Below are 13129 nucleotides of genomic sequence, written 5' to 3' on the forward strand. Positions count from 1 at the left end.
TTTGTAAAACTTGATCAATTTCAATTTTCTTAGTTGCATTCGAAAAGGTCTTTTGAAGCACTTTAAAATGTGCCATTAGCATTCGGGATTGGTAGGACTTTTATGTTATTGCCCATGTTCGCATAAATGCCCCATATGCAAAAACAGCAAGCTTAAAAAAACGCATTTCCTCCTGATTTCTAGAACAAAGTACTGGTTGTTGTAGGCTTTTCTGAAAGAGCCCACGTCTGGGGATTTTATCACACATCTGGGGATTTTATTTTAATTTTTGATTGACTTATTTTTTTTGTTACTTAATCCACCCTTAGGTGGTTGGTCCCTTCCTCACATTTAGAGGGTAATTCTATCCAAAATAGATACAAAAGGGCGGAACTTTCAGTGTTCTATCAACTTGATTTATTATTCATACCATCAGATTGGGTAGTCAGATCTTCATAATTCAGGGCACTAATGTGCTTATAAGCCGGGACCGTGGTGTAGGGGTAAGCGTGATTGCCTCTCACCCAGTCGGCCTGGGTTCGATCCCAGAAGGTCCCGGTGGCAAATTTTGAGACGAGATTTGTCTGATCACGCCTTCCGTCGGACGGGAAGAAAATGTTGGCCCCGGACTAACCTAAAAAGGTTAGGTCGTTAGCTCAGTCCAGGTGTAGGAGTCGTCTCCTTGGGTCCTGCTTCGGTGGAGTCGCTGGTAGGCAGTTGGACTCACAATCCAAAGGTCGTCAGTTCGAATCCCGGGGTGGATGGAAGCTAAGGTGTAAAAAGAGGTTTGCAATTGCCTCAACAATCAAGCCTTCGGACACCTAGTTTCGAGTAGGAATCTCGCAATCGAGAACGCCAAGGCAAAGCTGTAGAGCGAATAATTTGATTTTTTTTTATGTGCTTATAACTTTTGATAGGGTTGTCAGATCTTGAATCGTTTGAACTCGTTGGAAAGGTCTTTCGATTACCTATCCAACGAAAAGTAGCATGATTAAGGCTACCAACTCTTGCTGAGCAAATATCCGTATACTTTACCGACATGACACCACACGGTGGGTGAGAAGGGGATTATTATGCAACTTGCATGCACCTCGGAAATTCCTCCGGGAGGTTGTTGGGGGGACTATTCTGAGTCAGAAAAATCGATTCCCAAAATATTCTGTCGGTGAAAACTGATTTTATCTCGATTTGAAGTTAAAAAACATAAGATATCACCTAAAACTTCAAAAATACGTCTAAAATTGCGGTCTAACTCTGGACAAAGAAGTTAATTTTCATCAAGATATCAATTCTTAGTTCCCAAAATATAATCCTGACATAGTACACCTTAAATCGGTCCATTATTTGAGTCCCAGCGTCATCAGGAGGTGTAAAATAGTGTTATTTAAAAAAAATATTTTCAATTTGCTCTGGTAAATCAACTGTCATGTCTAAATTCAAAAACTAATGTTGTAGCATTGTTGCAAACAAATTGAAGAACAATTTTGCAGAATAAAGTATGACATTTTATCCATTTTCAGTAAAGTTATGTCTATTTTAGTGGGGAAATTGCTGGCAATATTTAACTCATTCCTGTTATAAACAGCTACTACGATCATACTCAGTAGAATGTAACAAAAATTACTTTTTGGCGTGCATTCAGGGGCTGGTTCCGGTGGGCATACTGAGCTCAAATCCCAAATATGAGCTTGATTGAACTAAATAGGAGCTGTCGCTTTGCTTTTAAATTTTAAATAGGATTCAACTCGTAAAAAACATGTTTTTCAAAAATGTTGATTTTGTAGGCACTTTGGCCACTGAAGCGTTTATTTTCAACATCATAGGCGTGTAGGCCAGATCCTTGCGCATGTTTTGCTATATATAACATTGAATTGACGCACTCTGGATCTCAGGCCCTCAAAGTTTTGATTTTTTTTTTCGAAAAAACGGATCAGCAGAAAAGATAGGCGACGCGCCATTTCAAATTGCTCAAAACTTCAATGTTATCCAGGTTTTTAAGCGAAGATGGCGTTCGAATTGTGAACGCCCGAATTGTCAAAATCGCGCAGTAGCTCCAACATTAGAAAAAAAGTATGGCTGTCAGGCCATGGCGCACTTTTTTCGTAATGTTGGTACCACCGCGTGATTTTGACATTTCGGGCGTTCACCATTCGAACGCCATCTTCGCTTAAAAATCTGGATACATACCAAAACATGCGCAAGGATCTGGCCTACGCGCCAATGATGTTGAAAATAAACGCTTCAGTGGCCAAAGTGCCTAAAAAATCAACATTTTTGAAAAACATATTTTAACGAGTTGAATCCTATTTAAAATTCAAAAGCAAAGCGACAGCTCCTATTTAGTTCAATCAAGCTCATATTTGGGATTTGAGCTCAGTATGCCCACCGGAACCAGCCCCTGAATGCACGCCAAAAAGTAATTTTTGTTACATTCTACTGAGTATGATCGTAGTAGCTGTTTATAACAGGAATGAGTTAAATATTGCCAGCAATTTCCCCACTAAAATAGACATAACTTTACTGAAAATGGATAAAATGTCATACTTTATTCTGCAAAATTGTTCTTCAATTTGTTTGCATCAATGCTACAACATTAGTTTTGAATTTAGACATGACAGTTGATTTACCAGAGCAAATTGAAAATATTTTTTAAATAACACTATTTTACACCTCCTGATGACGCTGGGACTCAAATAATGGACCGATTTAAGGTGTACTATGTCAGGATTATATTTTGGGAACTAAGAATTGATATCTTGATGAAAATTAACTTCTTTGTCCAGAGTTAGACCGAGATTTTAGACGTATTTTTGAAGTTTTAGGTGATATCTTATGTTTTTCAACTTCAAATCGAGATAAAATCAGTTTTCACCGACAGAATATTTTAGGAATCGATTTTTCTGACTCAGAATAGTCCCCCCAACAACCTCCCGGAGGAATTTCCGAGGTGCATGCAAGTTGCATAATAATCCCCTTCTTACCCACCGTGCACCATGGTATAACAAAAAATTCCAAGGAATTATTTAGATTAATTTGGATTTTTAGAAATAGACATATTTTTGTTAAACGTTTAAAAGTTAACAAAATATCAAGTTTGCTTTTACGAATAATATCGTTGTCAGTGTTTTCGCGAAAACATTTCTAGAGCTTTTATCGGAAAGGTTCTATAAATACAAGCACAACACAAGGTTTTCACAAGCTTTTTTTATTTGATAAATATGTTTTGTAAGGAATTTGAAAAGAACAATAATTATTATTGATAATCAAGTATGAACTGAGGAAACCCCGGAAAATTATGTAAGTTATCTCTTTAAAATAAAACTGACAATTAAATAAAAATGTCTAATTAGCAAAAGCTTTGACCCAATCAAAAAAAGCAATGAATTTTTTTAAAAAGTTGTTAAAAATCAGTACAAATCCGTATTATGCGAAAAATTCCGTACAAAAAATCCGGCCTGTTTAAAATCCGCGGAGAGGGTCGAAAATCCGTACGGTAAGGAAAAAATCCGTACAGTTGGTAGCCTTAAGCATGATAAATCCGGATAACGTTTTCATTAAATTATCTGAGATCCGGCCTCTAAAAAGTTCGTAAATAACACTTAAGTGCTTATAACTTTTAATAGGATTGTCAGACCTGCAATCTATTGAACTCATTGGAAAGGTCTTTCGATTACCTATCCAACGACAAGTCGCATGATAGATCCGGACAACATTTTGATCGAAATATATGAGATCCGGCCTCTAAAAAGCTCATAAATAACACTAAAGTGCTTATAACTTTTGATTGGGTCGTCAGATCTTTAATCTTTGAACTCGTTGGAAAGGTATTTTCCATACCTTTCTAAAAATGTATAATATGACAGGGTTTCTTACAAAAACTACCCTTTTTAAATCTTCCGGACTTTTGATAAAATTGTTTTTTTAGCATAACTTTTGAAGTACTTAACTAAACTTTATAATTTTCAATAGTGACTTATGGGACCCCGAGACGGATCGAATGAGACCAAAACGGTCCAAATCGGTTCAGCCAGTGCCGAGATAATCCAGTGCAAATTTTTTTGATCAATATCCCACCACACACACAGACATTTGCTCAGAATTTGATTCTGAGTCGAAGGTATACATGAAGCTGGGTATAGGAGGAAGAATTTCGTTTTTCGAGTGATTTAATAGCCTTTCCTTAGTAAGATGAGGAAGGCAAAAACAATTGACTCAAATTAAATAAGACTCTTATCAATATATATTTTTATATGAAAAGCTTGATCAAATTCTTTAAATGACTAAAAAAACGAAAACAAATTAAATGATACCAGTCAATGTAAAATTTCAGACAGGTTTAGACTTTTATGTATTATATATACAGCCATTCCACGTAAAACAGGAAGTCTCCAGATCAAAAGTGCTCCGATTTGGCTCAAATTTTGACTTATAACCTTTCTTTCGAATTGTGGCGCTCCAAAATTGGTTCAGCCTTTCCGGAGATATGATTTTTTGAAAAATGTGGTTTTTGCGAAAATAGACGAAAAACGCAATTTTTTGGATCACCCTATTTCGGATAGGACCACCCTATTCGCCAAACAAAAAAATACGGGTCTAATTATTTGGGCCAAAGAACCCCCACTCCAAATTTGAGCCAAATCGGAGCAGTTTTGATTTAGAGACTTCCTGTTTGACGTGGAATGGATGTATATATAATATTTTACAAATTACCTATATTTTACAAAATCAATAAAAAAAATCAAAATATATATTTTGCGGATCTGTGATCTAAAATTTTAACAATTTTCCCTTAATTTTACCGATTACTAAGTAATCAACTGTTTATTTATTCCACAATCACTTTGAACTAGTTTGAATTTTCAGATCGATTTTTTTTTCAAGTCCGGGAATTCCCGGGACAAAATATTTAAAAACAATCCCGGGATTCTGGAATTCACGGTTATTGAAAAATCCTGGGAATCTTGTCTCGAGAGGATGGACGCACTAACCACAATTTTGTGGCAATACGTAGAACAGGCAACATTTTTGAAAAATTGTGATTTTAAGTAAAAAATCTTAAATATTGACACAAAATTGTGCTTCATCAAAAATCAATTATGTAATTTTCGACTGCAAATTTGATTTTGTTCTGTTTATTCCTAGTACTGAGCAATGATGAACGGGGTAATTTGTTTATAAAAAAAAAAACGAAAAAAACTACAAAGTTTACAAGTTGAGTTATAGTTCCTTGACTTGATGAAAGGTGTACACTACAAGTTATCGTATTCAATAATGCAACAAATTAGGCTGGTACAAATTTTATTTAAAGTTTTTGTCCCCCCCCTTCAAGGTTGGCCCGAAAAATCAGGGGGCAAACAATAAAAAAAAACTTCAAAATTTTTTATGAAAATTTAAGTGCAATTAGTTAAAATAAATTTAAAATGAATTCCCCTGCGTTTAGAATCATTTTAAGCATGTTTGGGTTGATTTAAAAATCTTTTGAATTTTTGAAAATTTTCGATGTCTACTATCGCTAAAGTTTTTTTTCGCAATTTTTTTTGTTTTCGTCAAATTTTACATTTTTTGAAAACTTTTATTGCAAAACAACTGAACTAGTGTAAAATACATTTTAGAACACTTTTTTTCATGCAAATGTTGAAACGATGGCATGTTATTTTAATATTTATATTTTTTTATTCCCCCCCCCCCTCGACTCCGGCCAGAGCCGTGGGACAAAAACTTTTAAAAATATTTGCATCGGCCTTACAAGTTACAAGATAAACTTTTTTAATGCTTTTTTTTAAATTTTTGGTTTAATTTACTATTGAGAAAGTTGTAACGAAAAAAATGAGCCAATTTTTTCTAATCTAATCTAATCAGACCCTAGCGCAGCCAATCTTTCGAAGGGACTGGAGAGTGCCTTAGGTTAGATGACGCCTAGCACTCTTCTTGTTATTTATAAACATTAAATGTTTAAATGGTGAGTTTTCAAAAAGCCGTAAGAGCCACCGTGACCTCCGACACTAATCTTTATTTTTCTCCAAATTGAAGCAAAATTTCATTTATCTTTAATGTAGAGCCCTTGAAGGACGTGTAGATGAACAATCTCAAGCTTTTTTGAAATTGTTTTTACGCAAGTAGCTCGAGTACCGTTGCAAAAAGGGCTTTGTTTACCAATGGCTCTTACGGCTTTTTGAAAACTAATCAGAGATTTGTAGTGCGCCATTGCATCGGAATGCATTGAAACATCACAAGCGTTAAAGCGGCCAGGCCTACTGCGTAAAGACGTATCGCAGAGATGACTCGTAATGGAGCACCCGCAGTCGAGCAGTTTTTGACAGTTCGCTCCATAAGAAATGCATTGTAGAATAAAGCAAAAACTGCTCGAATGGAAATGCTCCATTGGGTTGAGTTCGAGCAGTGAGTGTTCGAACAACAACACAATTCTGAATCGACAGGGGAGGAAGAAGCGTGGGGACACACCACCATACGCTTCGTGATGTGGTTGTATTCGTTGGGAGTACCATGCTAAGAAGGTTTGGTACTCCGGGACCCTCTGGGATGGGACATTGTATTTCCACGAATGCCCTGGACACTATTTGCCGTGGTTATAGCGCCACAACTCGCTCTAAAAAATGAGCCAATTTTTTTACACAATAAGCTTACATTGAAACCTATCACGTATCAGACACTTGAAAAACTGATCCAAACCACGGCTGTTTTTTGTTAATGACATCCTTTTGAGCTGTTGGTAACCCATCCAACGAAGCATTCCTTAACTCTTTCGTGCCAACCACTTAACACCGCATGTGCGCGAGAGACAACTGGCCACAAAGTGGCACTCATTATCGGTGTCTGAGGCTCAACGTTTTGTGTCGATGTTTTCTTTTTCCGAAATAATAATCCACCACAAAGTGTAAAGTATAACCCAGAAGCAGCACAGTAGCCGTCAGGACTAAACCGTCCAATTGTGGTCACCAACTCGTCACGTGTCTCCGACATCTGACAGAAATGACATATGCAAATATTTATCTTACACCTTCGGGCTAAACCGTTTTAGGTCGGTCAAAGAATTCGTTTCCAGAATTGACTGCCAAAGTTCATTGAGTTTCGGAACGCATATGTTTCTGTTGTGGTTTACAAAGAAACGTGCAATTATTTCACCTGAAATTGCCAGTTTCATTGGTCAGCTGATTGATTTCCATGATGAACGGTTGATTACGAATGGGAGCTGCCAGCATATGGTCATCGGTTGGTGATCGCAATCGGGCTTTGCTCAATGGGCTCATTAAATAATATTGTAAAACGTGAGCAGATAGCGATCTCGCTGGAAATATGTTTGCAAATCTACAATAATGTTACAACAACTGGTTCGGACCAAAAAAAAAGCGAACAGACATATCGTTAGCATTAGACTGAAAATCACTACTAGTTTGAATGTTCTCCATGTAATATAAAAACAGCGAGAGAGAGAGAGAGCCCCCCTCACCCACTCTATATTGCATCCAAACATGGTCATCATTATGCAAATCGATTCATATGAGCCAATGCATCATGGGGCATGGAATCTGGACCCCACGTGACTCGGAGTGATGCAAAAAAGGGAAACGAAACGCACCACCATGCCAATAATTTGATAAATTGCCCACAATTGATAGGACCAGTTTCGCGCAAAAATGCCAATCTGCGTTGCAGCGCGCTGGACTCCGTTAATTAGTTAATCAATAACCATATTTATGAATAAATTATGCTCGCCATGCATTAAATGGCACCTTTTTTCGCCCTGAACGGTCCAGTTCACCTTAAATGCGTTAAAGTTGCATTGCGAGAGCGACACTTTCACCTTAATGAGATTGCAGCCGCAGTAAACTGAAGTTTTTTTTCCCCTCGCTGCGTTTGCATATTTTCAACATCAACGATGGTGGGCCAAATTTGAGTTGCAGGACAGCATTGCATTTATCGTGCATACTCATAATGAGTGCTTACCGTTGATTGATGGTTTTTAATATTGAAATATTTTTAAAAAGTTGATTCAAATTTGATGTGGCATTCAATTATGAAGAAGCTTGGCCTTCTCTTGTATTTCAACGTTATAATCTAGGCCAGCACTTTTATCAAGAAATAAACCTTTTACTTTAAATACGTCAACATGTTAAGCTTTTTCTTAAACTATACAAACAAAAACAAATTATCGAAATCAACATTTATGCACAAATAAATTTTAATGTTTTTTTTAAATAATTCAACATAAATGAAACAAATCTCCAGACACCAGAGTTGAAGTCAAAGTCGGAGTCACTATAAAAACTACTCAACTCTACAACCATGTAGAACAAAATGATCTAGAGCATGAATATTGTAACAGATTTCCACAAATAAAAATTCTAACTTTTGAGAGAAACCTAACTTCCTATTAAGATTTTTATACTTCAGATAAAAACGATTTTTAGAAGCTAAATTACAGCTAAATTCCACCTTATGGAATTACAAGCTGTTCTCTTAGTGTACAGAAGACTCCAAACGGATCGAGCGTTTTGTGTTGATAGCAGTGTTGCAAATGGGTAATAAAAAGCCACCACTGATTATCCCTGCACCAAAAACATCCGAGAGTATAGCGACCGTCACTAAAGCTTGTGAGATCTCTTCTTGTGTCTCGTGATACCCAGCGATGGCATTCTCTCTCCATCACTCCTTCCCTTTTCCTCGACTCTGCGCTCTCACCGTTGAGGCTCTCTCCGAAAACTGCAATGAAAGCACGCGGGACGGAGATTAGGAGCCGGCCACGCATGACGTCCCGTTAAACTACGTTTGAGAAATTGATTTTGTGGAGGCTTTTGTGGTTAAACGCTAATGCGGTAGGTTGATCGTGAAAGCGGGAATCAAAGAGAAAAGGAGAATGTCAAACGCGAGTGTGTGAACACGAAAACGTGTTCGGCTACGTTCGGCGCTGAGAGTTCAGGCGATGAATATTCAGGCGGGATATTGGTAGTAATGCTGGGAGCTGATATTTTGATATTTTAACAACCCTGGCTTGATAGTAACAGAAATTGTAAAATGGCATCTTTGGTCCTACAGAATGTTTCCACAAAGTTTCAGAGATAAAAAAAAAACAAAAAAAAATGTTGTTCGAAACAACGGTCCGAAAAATCAGGAGGCAACTGCCACCACGTGGCAGGAAAATAACTTCAAATGCGGTTTCAAAATTAAGTTTAGCGTTGTTAAGGTGTTTTTGATCAAATATCTGGTTGAATAAAGTGTCCTAGGAATAATAAAACAACTTTAAAAGCAAACACTGATGATAACCTCCTGCCACGTGGTGGCTGATTGCCTTGATTTTTCCCTATACATTTAGCTGGGACCATAATAATTTCTGCGACGCCGGAATGAATCCGGTTCAAGGCAAGACCAGGGGCCTCGGATCATCTTGCACCCTTCGGAGGAATTGTTCCCCAGACCATCCCCTAGGACCTCATGGTATGCAAAAGTCGTCATTTGTTAACGGCTGACTTGTACAGAGCAATTTACCTAAATGCTCCAATTTTACGGGTTAATTCCCATTTAAACTTGTTCCTTCTCAAGGCAAACCAGTTTTCAACCAAATGGGCTGAAATTTTGGCCTGAGCCTCCATTTCGAGTACTCTTTCGGGCAATCTCATATAATTTTTGATTTGAGCAACTTTAATTTTTTTGACCCGGGCTAGTATACAGTCATCCTACATAATCGGAACGGTTTTTACAGATCGGCCAATGCTCAATAAATCATAGCAAATCGATAATTGAACTTAATGATTCGTTTTTACCTTCATTTGAAAGCTGTTCTTGCGATCTTTCGAATGATGTATCAAACAACAGCAAATTTTAACTTTTATATCAAGTTTTTGAAGAAAAACTTTGACCCTTTTAATCCACAAATTCGGAACACTTTTTTTTTACGGATGTAAACAAACTTTGGTTCTCTCCAACACAATTTTTACAAAATAATGACTTCAAGCACTGAAACTAACGAAATTCAACCTTAGTTATATTTTGTGAATGGCCTGATAATTTTTTTTGTGATAATATCAGTTAAATTCAGATGTTCCACAATTGTGGGAGGCACAATAACATCCCACAGTTATGGAACAGGTAATTTGGAATCAGTGTTTTGCTGCTCTGGATAAAATAGTCTTGAAATGAGGTTTTTTGTTCAAAAGGTACTGATTTTACTAGTGAAATAGCAAGAGAATGTCCAAATGAAGGTCCTAAAAATAGTTGGATCGACAGAAAAGCTGCATTTGCCATGTTATTGATAAATTATCACAAAAGTGTTCCGAATATGTGGGACATTTCTGACCGATTTGGTATCTTTGATTTCTAATTTTTTCGTGTTTTTTTTTTTAATTTTCGTTTTTGATTTGGATGAAATTTTGTCCATGCATTCGCTACGTTAAAAGAACTAATTTTGCATCATTAGTTTGTTTGGGGACTGGTCATACAAAATGGGTATGTAAATGGAAGTTCTGTACAACTTTTGTTCGAAATTATCTGATCTATTCAATAAAAATATCTAAAAAAAATTCATTCATTCATGAAATAAGCAAAATTCTCTATTTGAAAATATTTTTTACATTGAAAATAGGAACAATAGTTTCTGTGATATCGTCAGTTGAAAATTACAGGCTTAAGAAAATCATTTTCGTCAATTCTTTGTGAGGCTTGTATCTCAGAAACTAATTGCCCGATTTCCAAAGCTAAAGTTGTTTCAAAATATTTTTGTTGTGCTCATCGACTACAAAATCGATTTTGATTTAAAAAAGTGATATCCAATAAATTTATTTATTCAGGTTTTCGGTATTTTCAAAACAAAAACCAAGCTTTTTTTCAAAAAATTTCATCACCAAAACCTAATGCTCAGAACGCTCAGGAGATGTATTTATTAATTCCTTAAAACATGCAACAAAGTGAATTGAAAAATCATATTTTTTCTTGTACGTAGTTTTTTTTCCTAAAAGTCCTAATCATAACCTTCAATTTTACCAAAGATCAGAAAATTCCTTTCTCATGATACAGAATTTTATATATTTACCTATCCATTTTCTTTGACCAGCTCAAAATATTGTATAGAGACTTGTGTGGAAAAAACTAATCATGCAAAATGATTTCTTTTGACATGGGGAAGTTTTAAGTAATGATGCCAAATGCGCAGTTTTGTGCTCAAATTTTGAGCTTGTGCTGTTTAAAGGTGCACAGATTTTTTAAAAATTTCGTTAGTCTTCAAATGCTTAAAACGCAACTTCTGATGGATTTCCATGACTGTTGATTGAAATATTTGAAATATAAAAAAATACACATACATACACAGACTTTTCAAAAAATCATTGGCATTCCGGGCAGACGGTTATAACAAAATTAATAATATTTCAATAACAAATCCTGTTAAAAAAAACAAAAAGTGTCATTATTTCATCCTGAACTTCAACTTCAAGATGAAAAAATAATAACAGTTTCTGATAAAATAATAAGATTTGGTATTGAAGTGGTATTATACTGAAAATAATTAATAATACGCTAATAAGAGGTTATTTTTTTCTTTTGTTAAATATGTTTAGATCTTTGATATAATCTTGTCCAATTTCGTCGGGGTCATTATTTTGGCCATAAAATGGGTCCTTAAGCTAAAATTATTTGAAAAAGTTGAAAATTTGAAAGTTGATTTTTTTAAATTATTAGGGGGTATATCAAACTTGCTGAAATTGGCTAGAACTATGGGATAATTTTGAACATTTTCGTCGAGGTCATTATTTTGACTATGAAATTGAGGACCCCAAAAAAATTCTTCCAAAAAGTTGAAATTTTGAAAGTTGTTTGTTTATCATTTGATATACCCACTAAGGGACTTTACTAAACTTGGCTAGAACTATGGAATAATTTTGACCAATTTAATCGTGGTCATTTATTTAACCATGAAATGGGGTCCTTAAGCTTAAAGTATTCAAAAACGTTGAAATTTTGAAAGTTGATTTTTTTAAATTATTTGATATACCCCCTAATGGAGTTTGCTAACATTGGCTAGTAGAACTATGGGATAATTTTGACTATTTTCGTCGGGGTCATTATTTTGGCCATGAAATGGAGTCCTTAAGCTGAAATTATCCTAAAAAGTTGAAATTTTGAAAGTTGATTTTTAAGGGGGTGGGGGGTTGGGACTTTACTAAAATTTGCTACAAGTATGGAATAATTTTGACCAATTTAATCGTGATAATTTATTTAACCATGAAATGGGGTCCTTAAGCTTAAATAATTTTTTGTTTTAAAGTTTGTTATATTCTCTAAGGGAATTGATTTATTTATTGAGAATTTTTGAAATGTGAATAACAAAAACTGTTATTATTTTCACAGAGCGAGGAAGTCGGAACTGACGATGAAGTTCGAACTGGAGTGAGACCTCGGAGACGGCATCAGATTCAGCTAATTTTCAGCAACTTTCACTTGAAGTCGGAATCTGTGATGTCGGGTATTTTTGGAGAGCTGAAGTCTGCGTTGACTTCATATCCTGCATTCAGAGTCGGAGTTGTCTCCAAAGTATGGATTCAAAGTCGCTTGAAGGAACCCGATTCTGCAGCCCTGACTAGTACAGAAGAGTTATGGCAACTGCAGGTTTATTTGCAAATGGCAAATATACCAAAACAATAACTTTTTTTGTTATGGAGACATACAAGTTCAGTAACAATTTTTGTTATTATGCAGCTCCACCTCTCCGCACGAAATAACAAATCTTGTTATTCCTTCATGATTCCTTCTTTGTTATTGGTTTGTTATTGAAATAACAACATAATAACAGTTTGAGTTATTCTTCGAACAAATCTTTGTTATTGATTTTTGTTATTTTAACAACAAATCCGATCATCTCAATAACATATTTCGATATTCTCCCAATATCAAAAACTGATCTTCCCAAGTTATTTCCGTCTGCTCGGGTATCCCTGGTTTAAAGGCTCTGTAAATGTATAAGTTATATTCTGTAACAGAGCTGGTCAATTCTAATAAAACACTAATTTAACTAAATTTAAGACCGACCGACCGCCGATGAACTCGAATATGAACCCAAAAATGCTCTACATTGATATAAAATTCTAATTTCCAGATGGCGGCCAAAATGGTGGTGATTTAATATTTATATTGATATTAACAA

Source organism: Culex quinquefasciatus, chromosome 2 (assembly GCF_015732765.1).
Source record: "Culex quinquefasciatus strain JHB chromosome 2, VPISU_Cqui_1.0_pri_paternal, whole genome shotgun sequence".
Lineage (NCBI taxonomy): Eukaryota > Metazoa > Arthropoda > Insecta > Diptera > Culicidae > Culex > Culex quinquefasciatus.